Genomic DNA, 12,023 nt, shown 5'->3' with positions numbered 1-12,023 from the left:
TTGATTATAAATATGCTTTATGGCTGCATATATTATTCACTCTGAACATTCTAAAATTATTAGCTGGGTTGACATGATGAACTGCACAAGAGTACTTCTAGATGGCATCTCAATGTCATCTGTTACTCACATCATATAAGTCTAGGAATCAATATGTATTTTACTCAATATGAGATCTTATTCCAAACACCAAAATATGCCTGTTTTTATTCGATGGTTATCATCTTGAAACTACCAGCTAAACATCATTTAGAAAATTCAAAGCAAGTAAATTACTGTATCAACTGTCCAACTATGATTATGACTTTCCTCCACTTACAGCTGAACCTAATATAATGATCTGGTCAGTCTGACTAGGAGGATTTATTCATTAATTTACTCAAATGTTCTGAGGTATATTTTGAAGGACTTAAATTATGGTCTGCTTTGTAGGATCCAACAGTAAGGGTGCAGGTTTATCTCCTACAAGTTCTGTGACCTTGCCCAAGTGACTTAGCATCTCTGAGCCTCACTTTCCTAATCTGTAAAATGGAAACAATAATAGAACCCAAGTTGTAAAGCTGAAGGAAAAAAAGTAATATGGTAATGTATTTTGGCACAAAAGAGCAGTTATGCCGATGGTCATTATTTGTGAATACTGTTGCTAAGATTATTGAAAACCTCTTGTGTGTTAGGTGCTGTTCAAGGACTAGAATTTTAAGACTGTTCTTCACCTTTATCCCAGTTTTACCTGCAAAGTTCTGCCATGCACTGGAAAAACATACTGGTATTTCTAGGGAAGGGGACCACTCAGGTGACATTTTTGTTTCACCAGGTATATTAAGTATACAAAAGTTATAGTGTATCTTTTAAGTCCTTTGGACGTCTAGTTACCTTTCACTAGAATGATTCTAGTAGATCCTGATAGATACCTGAGACAAGGTCAGGTCAGTGATGTTGGTACCTTTTCTGGCTTAAGAGCATAGGGCAGAAACACAGGAAGAGAGGTCTTCCTTTTCCACTCCTGTTACTAAGAACCCTCTCGAATAATGACAATCTGAAACAGATCACTACATTGTTGCATGTTGTAGAATCAAAGCAGTGTACAAAGCAAAGAGCACGGGCCTCCATTATACTTGCATTTCACTTGAGATTCACTTTTCTAGACCGTGGAGAAAGCAGATGTTCCAACACTTTCCAGGTACTGGAATATTACAATCTGGCAATCTCCACCACTGCATGTTTGATCACACCATTCCCTGCAAATGGAATGCTGTTCCATCAAGGTCAGATTGACCAGTGCAAATACCTGATTTTATCGTACGGTCAGAACCAAATTAACTTACTGAAATTCTGCCCAGCTCAGGGTCTACCTTCTCTGTGAAACCTCCTGTGAGATCCCAAGTTACAAACAACTCTATCTTCTTCAGAAGACACTGTATACTATATAAATAGTAATTTACATATAAATATATGTATATGTGTGTGTATTTCTTTGTTACATTAAGTTACAGCTCCTGTGGTTTCTCTTCTTAACTAAACTGGACCCCCTTATCATCACAGTGGCCATGTACATCATTGTATCCTCCAAAAAATCCAGATAATAATATCATGGACTCAGTATATAGTTGTTTAACAGAAAACAATTAACTAACCACTGCAGAATACTAGTGTCTCTCAAGGTGTGTTCAGTGGATCATAAATCCTATGAGACAGTCCATGAAGGAAAAGATTTCAAATAAATTTGGGATCTGTTGTCCACTACATCTCCTTATCAGAGACTCATAATTCACAAGACTCGTGAAAAGCTCTGTAGCAAAGAAACTGTTGACTTAGTTTGACCCAGTATTTCTCTTACAAGAGTATCAGTTCTGGAGGTCAAGGACATTTTCCACCTCTAATGCAACATCTCTACTGCCTAGTAGAGTGCCTGGCACTTAGTAGACACCTAATAAATATTTGAATAAGTTTCAACATACATTCCCCTTTTAAGCTATAGAAGAAAAACATAGTATATAGTATATTTTGATTTACTTGGGGAGAATAATAATATGAATAGATAAATTTACACAAATCATTTTAAAGTATATATATTTGATAATACTTTTTTCCACAAATCTACACAATGGCACATTTAGTGGTGACAGTAAACGAACTACATTTGCTTCGGAAAACTTGCTAAGAAGGATGGCTACTAAAAACTACAACTTGAACCCAAAACAATTGATTTAGTTCATTGGTCCCCACTCCTTAGCAGTTTTAATATAGAAGAAAATAGACGCATATATTTCTTTTCTGCCATAATATGACATCATATAAGGAATGCTATTTTATTAGCTAGAAATAAGATTTGCTTTTGTTATTTTAGTACATTTGATCACATAAGAATAATTCTAGATTTTTTCCCCTCCTGTGACTCTCAGCGCATCCCCATCTAAAATAGACTTTGGAGATTTAGATCAAATGTCATATCAATTGTCCTAGACTGCTTACTATGTGCTTTCACTATAGATTTTAACGTCAATAGAGAAAGGAGAAGGAAAAGTCAGAGGGAAATGAAACAGGTGTATGCAACACCCCTCTCTACTACCGACATTTCTCAGAATTCTGGGGGAAGTTGCATCTATAAGTGGAAAGTTTTTCACCATGGAACTCACGGTGGTTGAACTTCTCATGAAGAATTTTTTTTTTCACTACTGAAGAAAAATATGTTTGATTTTACCATAACTGAAAAGTTATCCCGTTTCTACTTCTGAGGTTTGCCCTCAAGACTACTGTTTACCTAATGGAAGGGACTCCTATGCATGGAGGAAAAAGTGCACCATTTGAAGGAAAAGCTAAAGGAGTGATATATTCAGGTAGCTCCTCATTCCACCAATGAAAACATACACATAGATTTTCCACTTTACACCTCATTTTCCACCTTATTTTCATGATTTTGAAATGAATATGTAGGGTCTGATGAGTTTGTCAATAGTCTATAATTATTAGTGTTATTAAAATAGAATACAAATGATAAGCCATATGTAAAAATGCTGTGTGAATAAACTGCTATACCCCAAATAATACAAATGAGTGAATGGCAGTAAATGCTAAGAGGGATTAACAACATAAAGGATATTAAAAACATGCTGACCGTATTTCATATTTTTGTGTCTTTTTCTCTCTCACTCTTTTTTTTTTTTCTTTTTTTTGGTACGCGGGCCTCTCACTGTTGTGGCCTCTTCCGTTGCGGAGCACAGGCTCCGGACGCGCAGGCTCAGCGGCCATGGCTCACGGGCCCAGCCGCTCCGTGGCACGTGGGATCTTCCCGGACCGGGGCACGAACCCGCGTCCCCTGCATCGGCAGGCAGAACACTCAACCACTGCGCCACCAGGGAAGCCCTTTTCTCTCACTCTTACTCAACTCCTAAATAACTAAGAGAATATGCTCACAAATGGTAAGCATGTTTTGGATGTTCGATGTGTGTTTGTGGGGAAGAACAAAAAAAAATCTGCCTCAATTAGGTCAAATATCATACAAGAGATGAATGAGAATAGAGATGGGATTGGGATTTATGTTAGTTACTCAATAGCTAACCAATCACAGATAGGACAGTGTAGTGCAATATGCAAATATACTTTTAAACAACTTCTCTTAAGTTATCTACTGTCTGTAAAGACAATCACACTCAACTGCTCTGCACTTAACCCCAGAGCTTCTGAGTTAGAATCTCTTAGAAATAGGTACACGTTTCATTGCTTTGGCAACATTTACATGGCTCTGCATCAGGCAATACAACAGCTAAGATCACACTCTGGGAATTCAGGAAAGGCTAGTGTCCAGTTCTGGTCGTTCTACCACCCAACTGTGATCTAGGGTAAATTCCTGATTATAAAAAAAAAACCAAAAAAAAAAACCCTGAAGATGCTGAAACAGTATTTCCTACATCATAGGGTCGTCATGGGGATAAAAGGTCATTAGGATAAAGTGCCTCTCACCCAGGAAACACTGATAAATGCTACTGATGCTACCATCATCATCATCATGACCGATCATGAACATATTGCCACATGGAAATTCAACATTCCCTGGGCCATTCACAACTCTCCTTTAAAGGACTCATATTCTATGTGGGGTCCTAACACCTTCAAATAACAGAAAATACAAGTCTTTACGCCTTTTTTTCTGTAGCTAATTTTGGCATCTTTCACCTCTGTCCACTTAACTGTTGGTTTAGCACATTCTTGTCACACAAAGAAGCTACTTCCCAAAGAGAGGAGCAATGTGTCAAGTGACAAAGACATTGAGTGAAGTCTTTCACATCCTAGATTGCCCACGGTACAGCTCAGCTGGTCTCTGGGTTGGAAGGCCTGGGTCTACTTTGCTCGTCTGTTACAGGGGAAGGGACATGGTCCTTAGCATGTGCTCTGTGAAACAGAGGCAGCTGCGGGTAGAATTATAACACAAGCAGAACTGGCTTCAATTCTTCCTTCTTAGGTCTTTTTCTTCTTGTTCAGCTGTTCAAGGAACTTGCCTGCCCTCTGTCCCTGCCAGGACGATGTTACGTCTGCCTGGATAAGTAGGTCACCATTGTATATCAGGAAAGGTCTTATTTGTAATCATCAGGAACCAGATACGGCTAATTTGAGCAGAAAAGGAAACTTTTGGAAGTTTATGGTTAGGCCTCAGTAACTAGAAGCAGACAAAACAACCGAAAGCCAAGGCTATGCTATTGCAATTATAGGATCAGGCCAAAGTGATGTTATAAGTCCTAGCTGGCCTTGCTACCAAGCAGCAACAGGAAACAGGAGGTTGACCCAGCACTGCTGGCCTTGCTTCTTTACATCATTTATTTGTAATTCAAAATCCAAGAGAGGGGTGCAGTTGGCCAACCCGAGGTCGCCCAACTGTTTTCCATCTGTAAGGGAGACTGAGCATGTGAGTAAACAGTGTACCTGACATGTTCAGCTTGTAAAACGAGAGGAAGGCTCTGTTTCTCACCAAGACCCACAAAGTGGAAAATTCCCCAAAGAGAAAGGAATTTCAGATCAGATGCTTGAAAAGTTAAAAACAACAACAACAACAAACAAATGCAGATGTGGAATTAAAGACATGGAGTCATTAAGAACCTATATGTGGAGTGATTCAGACCTGAGTTCACATCTGGAGCAAGCTACTCAATCTTGCTGAGCTTCAATTTTCTCTAAAGGAAACAACGTGGAAGATGATATCCACATGTAACTTATGGTACACATGAAGGAGGGTAGTACAGTATATGATGCCTGGCACATCCTATGCATTTGCTAAAACTACTAGTAGTACTATTATTATTGTTACTTATTATACAATTTACTGTAGACATTAACAGGGAGAGTATTAATAAATGTTAATACAGTGCTAAGTGTCACATTTATGATCTCAGCTAAATATTTGTTGATTCAACAAACATTCCACATATCAGAAAGTAACCTTTTAGTATATATATATATATATTTTTTTTTACAGAAGAAAAGAAACCCTGAGGCTTAGAAAGTGTAAACAATGTACCAAAAGTCACTCATTTAAGAGGTAATGGAATATTATTCAGCCTTAAAAAAATGAAGGAGAGCCTTTCATTTGTGACAATATAGATGAAACAGGAGTGCATTATGCTGATGAAATAAGCCAGACAGGATAAATACGAATGATATCATTTATATATGGAATCTAAAAAGAAAAAAAGCCACACTCATAGAAACAGAGAGTAGAAAACTGGTTGCCAGGGGCTGGGGTGTGAGTGGGGAAAAGAGGGGAAGACTGGTAAAAGGGTACAAACTTTCAGCTGCAGGATGAATAAGGTCTGAGGATCTACTGTATAACATAGTTACTACAGTCAATAATACTGTATTGTATAACTAACATTTTCTGAGAGAATAGAACTTAAGTGTTCTCACCAAAAAAAGAAAAAAAGGAAAAAGGTGTCATGAGCTGTTAGATGTATTAATTAACGTGATGGGAAGGATCCTTTTGCAACGCATATGTATATCAAATCATCATGATATACTCTTTCACTATCTTACAATTTTGTCAATTATACCTCAATAAAACAGGAAAAAAAGAGGTAATAAAGATGAGATTCCAATCCAGGATTATCTAGCTCAAAAAACTACACTCTTAACCATTACAATATAGTATCCATCCATATGTTGTAACTGTAAAATGCTTAACACAAAGGAAACGTTAACTAAATGGTAGCTATTCTAACTCTAATGCTTACTAGATATTAGTTATGTGGTATGCTTTACTTCTAACTACAAGGGTATAAGGTGCAAAGTCTTGCTACAGAACATAAAAGCCCCTGTGGTACCCTGTAGGATCTCTCGTCTCTCAACCCAGAGTCTCCTCAAATTGGAGGTCTTTACCCCATTTATAATGTGGGAATAATGCCTTTCCCACATTTGCACTGGGCATGAAAATCCATACTTCCAGGTGTATACGGAACCTCCACTTAGCTCCTCGTCACCTTGGAATCACCAGACCAAAGATCATTTATTCCATTAATATAAATGATGTAGGGATAGAAGTAGAGAATATACAGAGAGTGTTGGAGGAATCCAAACAACAAGTCCTCCACTCTCAAAACAAATTTTAGAGTTCCAAAAGTAAAGAGCAATGTTTGGAAATAAAACTAAAAATGAAACTAACATCTACAATTAGCCAAGTATTTATTATGGGCCAGGCTACTTACTAGGCACTTGATAAACATTACAGCTCATCTTCCTGCAGTCCTTCAAAGCATATAATATTGTTTCTATTTCATAGAGAAGAAAATTGTATCTAAGCAGGTTAGTGATTAGCCCAAGACCACAGGGCTAGGCTGTAAGAAAAGAAGGCCAAGTTTCAGTGGTCAAAATGGTGATGGATGGTATAACTAGAAGATTATGGCTAATCAAATAAAAATATTCAAAACGGTCCTAATGTATTATTAGGATTTCTTTAGAATAACTTGGGTGCCTTAGTGAATACAGTAGTGGTAGGCACTACAGTCTCTTTAATTTGCTAATCATACAAATCTACTTTAATATTCTTGGTGACAAGGAGCTAACTACTGATAAGACAGCTTCTTCAGTTTGGGGGCTACTCCAGGGTGAAATGCCGGAACGTCTTACTGCCTGCAATGTTACCTAGTTCTACCAGGGGGAATAAAGCAGAACAAGTAGCCACTGTTCTTGACAAATGGATACAGTTTCAGTTTTTCAAACTATGAGTGTCAGATTCATTCATTGTATCAGATAGATCTGTCAAATGGCTTTGCCCATTTACTAATGGATGGCACACTGCAGACACAGGTTGGGTCAAAGGACTCAATGTCACCTCATTGATACTGTCATCAATATAATTTGTATTGGCATTTTGTCTCACCCTGACTTTAAGGACTATGTGAGGAGATCCAAGTCTCCAGACCATGGACTGATCACCTCTGCTTGACACAGTATTCTCTGCTCATTTCCAGAGGGGACCAAGGATGAGCTCTTGTACTTCTGAGTCTATTCACCCTACCTGGCAACACATACTAGCTGGGCTGATTGGATCAAGCAGGAGCCCCAGAGTTTAAATTTCCAGCTGCATTGGAGGAAACAGAGGCTATGCCCCAATCCCATAACCCCTCACTTCTTACTTCTAACCCCTCACTTCTTACTGCTAGCCTATCCTAGGCTGTTCTTGCTGATAGGAGTACTTCATGCTAAAAATTAATTTTGCTTACCTGATGGCAGTCACACAACCTCAAATGCCATTTTTATAAATAAGGCAACCACCAATGGAGTGTGATTTAGGGTTTTTTCTTCTGTAGACCCTGCCTATCCTATAAAATCTCCCATTACTGCATCATGGAGACTATAATCCCTTTCCGAGGGAATAGATTCTTTCCAACCATAAGATGAAATAAGAACTTTCATTTCCATACTGCCCAAAAGGAAATACATTGATTACAAAATGCAGGAGAATGACTGATTTTCCACATTTGTTGTGTTCATTAAAGGGTTTTTGAATAGACTTGACAGTATTAAAGAAGTTCAACACACACAAAATAAAAATTAATAAATGAAGAGAAAAAAATTGCATTTACAACAAACAAAATAAACACATTGATATATAAAAGGTTGTTATAAACGATAAAAAATGGATGTCATAAAGTCACAAACTAAAAAGTATTAACAGCCAATAAAGATATGAAAATATGTTCAACCTTGCTATTATTAATCAAAGAAATACAAATAAAATAATTCAGGTGTCATATTTTACTGACTAGAATGACAAAGTTTTAAAAAACTTGATAATACTGGTATTGATATTGATAATACTGGTACTGATGAGTGTGTGTAAGAAACCACATTGGATGTTAAATTCTTGATAGAAATAAAAAGCACGGTAACCTTTCTGGAAGACAATATGTCAGTATGTACCAGAACTGACAACCAGCCATTCAAGTTCTAGAAGTCCCTTCTAAGGAAATAAACAAATGCTCAAAGACATATGAACAAGGATGCTTGTCTCATTGTTTAGCAAAGCAAAACAGGAATAATCTAAATGTTGAACAGTAGGGACTGGTTAAATAAATAATAGAATGCTGTTCAACCATTAAAAATGATGCTGCAGATTTTTATTAGGTGATGAGTAATCATACTTATATTACTAAATAAAAATGTTATAGGACTGTTTTGTAGTTTGATATAATAATTAAAGGTATTTTATACTTGCATTGTATTTATATGCACCCCGTCACAAAAAAGTTTCAAAAGATACCCTCAAAAATGTTACAGAGATGATTTATCAGAAATGGGATTTTGAGTTATTTTTCCTTTTTTCTTTAAATCCTTTCAATTTTGGAGTTTCTGCAATGAGCCTGTATTATTTTTACAATTAAAAATATTTAAATTTACAACAAAAGGATCTAAATTCCTCCAGTTTTCCATTTATTTTCCACCTTGGCTCAGGGTATTTGTGTAAAAAAGAAAAAAAATCAGCTTATTTTCTCTTTTGTATCAATCTAAATTTACTTTTCATAAGTTAACTATTTTAGTCTGGCAAAAGTTTCACACAGGAAAATTGTTAAGGTCTGAGTATTCTATTACCTTTAAAAGCACTGGAAACTTTGAAATTATTTCTTTCAGAATTTTCATATAATACTGAAAGGCGGGGGGGAGGTAGCAAAATGAAGGCAAATAGATAGTAGTAGTCAACTTCAATTAAGAAAAAGCAACAAGAGGCAGTTTGTACTCTTTTGATACGGCAGAAGCCCCATGTGTCTACTCATGCTAAAAAATGTATATATACACACACACATATATATGTTTGTGTGTATTATATGTATATGTGACACACACACATAATTAATCCACAGCCTTAGGCTAATCACTCATTGTGGCAGAAACAACGAGCTGTTGACTACACTTTAATTAGCTCCTCCAGCCTGTAGAGGCATCACTAGGACCAAGATAGGAACAACATTCTCCATCTCCGCTTGCATCTGGGTATGGTTCTATCCCAAAGAATGTGACCAGAGGTGACCTGAAGAGTTTATGTCTGAAGGATAACGAGTTGATAATTGTAGCTTGCAGCTTCCTCTCTCCTTTCCTTTTTAGGACAAACGTAGAGCCAGTTGATGAAGGTGGTGGGTCCCTGAATAACTGAGCAGAAAACTGACCCTCAGACCACCAAAGTCCATACTACACTCCTGAGTGAGTGAGAAATGAACTGTCCATGTGTTGCTCCACTGAGGTTTAAGGTATATTATTTAGTGTTTAACTAACGCATTTTTTCTTTAAACCTCAGTTGCCTTCTCTGTAAAATAAAGTCTTTGAAAAGGATCCACTGTAAGTTTTTTCCCTTGCTTATGTTTTTATCTTAGTTTTTAATTCTCAGAAACATTGCACGCATTTTACCTTTTAAGTTAGTAAGTCTACTTTTTTCCCCACAAAGACGGGTTCTTCAAGTTATGGAGAAGTCATAGCAGACTGTTGCTTCAGTTTAAGATACGCATTCACATATGAGATGAGAAGGGTGAGGACCCAGAGAAACGCATTTGACAGAGGGGAGTGAGAGCATACTGAAGAATGTTTAGTAATAAAGAATTCAGATGGGAGAAACGGATGGGTTACATCTAACAGATTTGCTCAAAGGAATTCTGGAAAGGCAAATATGTGAAAATGTATAGCAAAGACATGAAATGCCTTTTGGTCCCTAAATGGATTTCATTTCAAAGACGTGCATATTGCAAATACATGTGCCGTAACACTTCTCTGTCCACTTCTAGAATTTTCTAAAGCCTGACAGAACATCTGCAGAGAGAGGATGTCATTCCAAGATAATCGACTGCAAGTTACTAAATTAAGTTAAAAATGTCCTTAACCTTGAACAGTTTTTAAAGAGATTTTAGAAGAAAGGAGCCCTCCAGGGGGTTGTATAACTATATAATTGTACCCTTTCTAAAAGGCTATTTACAGATACATAATGTTTCCCCTCCATTCTTTAAAGTAAAATATAGGATTAAAAAAATAGTTTGGGGATAATATTTGTTTGGGACAGCAGGCACTGCTAATCAGTACCACTCTCTCCTTATTCCTTACTATCAGAGCCCTGGTTTAGGAGACCCCATTATCCTTAAGGCTAAGGTGGCCAGTTTAAAATCCGAGCTGATGAGATCTAAGTGCAAGTCCGCTGACCATCTGTGGTAAAAAATTTGCTCTCTGAGTTAGACATTGCCTTTTTTTTCTTACTTAATTTCTTTTTTTTTTTCCTTTTCTTTCTTCCTGCCCAAATTGTTGGAACACTATTGGAGATTCTGGGGTCACTTTGAAGCTATGTGGACGTGCTAGAGATGTGGAAGCTGGAAGAGCGAAGCAACCCAGTCCCCTGGTGATGCCCTTCAGCAGCTGGACTAACGCTAGAGGGACTATCTCCAAACTTCCTGCTACCCGTGGAAAGTAAGGTAAATCACTCATTCACTTTCTGTTACCTACTAACTGATCCAGAACTCTAACCTCAGGGTTCTAGAACCCTTCTCAGTATCCCATAGTCATACTCACGTTCCGGACTCCTGATCATCAGACTTGCTTATAGCAGATGTATGGGGAGGGCTGGCTCTTCTGGAAGCCCTCATACTTCCTCCCCTACCCCCACCACACACAAATAATGATCTTTATGTCCCCTCATCCTTCTATCTACACTCAGAGGCCAGGGCCCCCAGGAAGGCTTCACTGACAACCCTTTACTCCTCTCTACATGCAGAAAGGGTAGAGGTGTGGGCTCTGGAATCAGACTTCCTAGACTTGAATTCTTAATCTGTTACTTACCAGTTTAGGACGTGGGCAAAGTGGTTACCTTCTCTGGACACCCCTGTAAAAGAGGAACACTAAGTAGCACCTATGTACCTTACTGAAAGGATTAAATGAGCAAATGCAGGTAAAGTTCTTATAATTTTTTCTTGGGTCAATCAATTCTAGCTGCTATTGTTACCTTTGGCTAATTTAGGGCAGAGTCCCTTTGCCCTCCTTTGGTTCTCTGGGCCCATCTCATTCACAACACACAGAACCGCATACTGCATTCACAACACACACAACCGCATACTGCAGAGTTTTGAAAGGTGGTTCTCAAAATGTGGTCCCTGGGCCAGCAGTATCAGCCACACCTGGGAACTGGTTAGAACTCTGGCACTGGAGCCCAGCAATCTGTGTTTTAACAATATTCTCAGGCAAATCTGATGCACACTAAAGGTTGACGACAACTGAGAACATCTGTCTCAGACTCTCCTGGAGGCATTCACCAAAAATAGAGTTACAGGACCTTACACCTGACCAGCTGGAGAAGGGGTCTAGTAATTGCCCTGGGTATCATGCTTGTCATGATTTTTCAGCACATAAATGTTTGAGAATCACTGCCATTTTGAATGTGTGTTTCACTTGTCTGTTTTTCCAGTGGACTTTACTTCCTTGCAAGGAAGGTTTGTGAAGATTTGTTGCTGTTGTTTACATTATTAGTTTTATTATGCTAATTCTAGAATCTCTGGTGCATAGTGCAATCT

This window comes from Leucopleurus acutus (assembly GCF_964270905.1).
Source record: "Leucopleurus acutus genome assembly, chromosome: 17".
NCBI classification, from domain to species: Eukaryota; Metazoa; Chordata; class Mammalia; order Artiodactyla; family Delphinidae; genus Leucopleurus; species Leucopleurus acutus.
Note: the sequence above shows the minus strand (reverse complement) of the source record.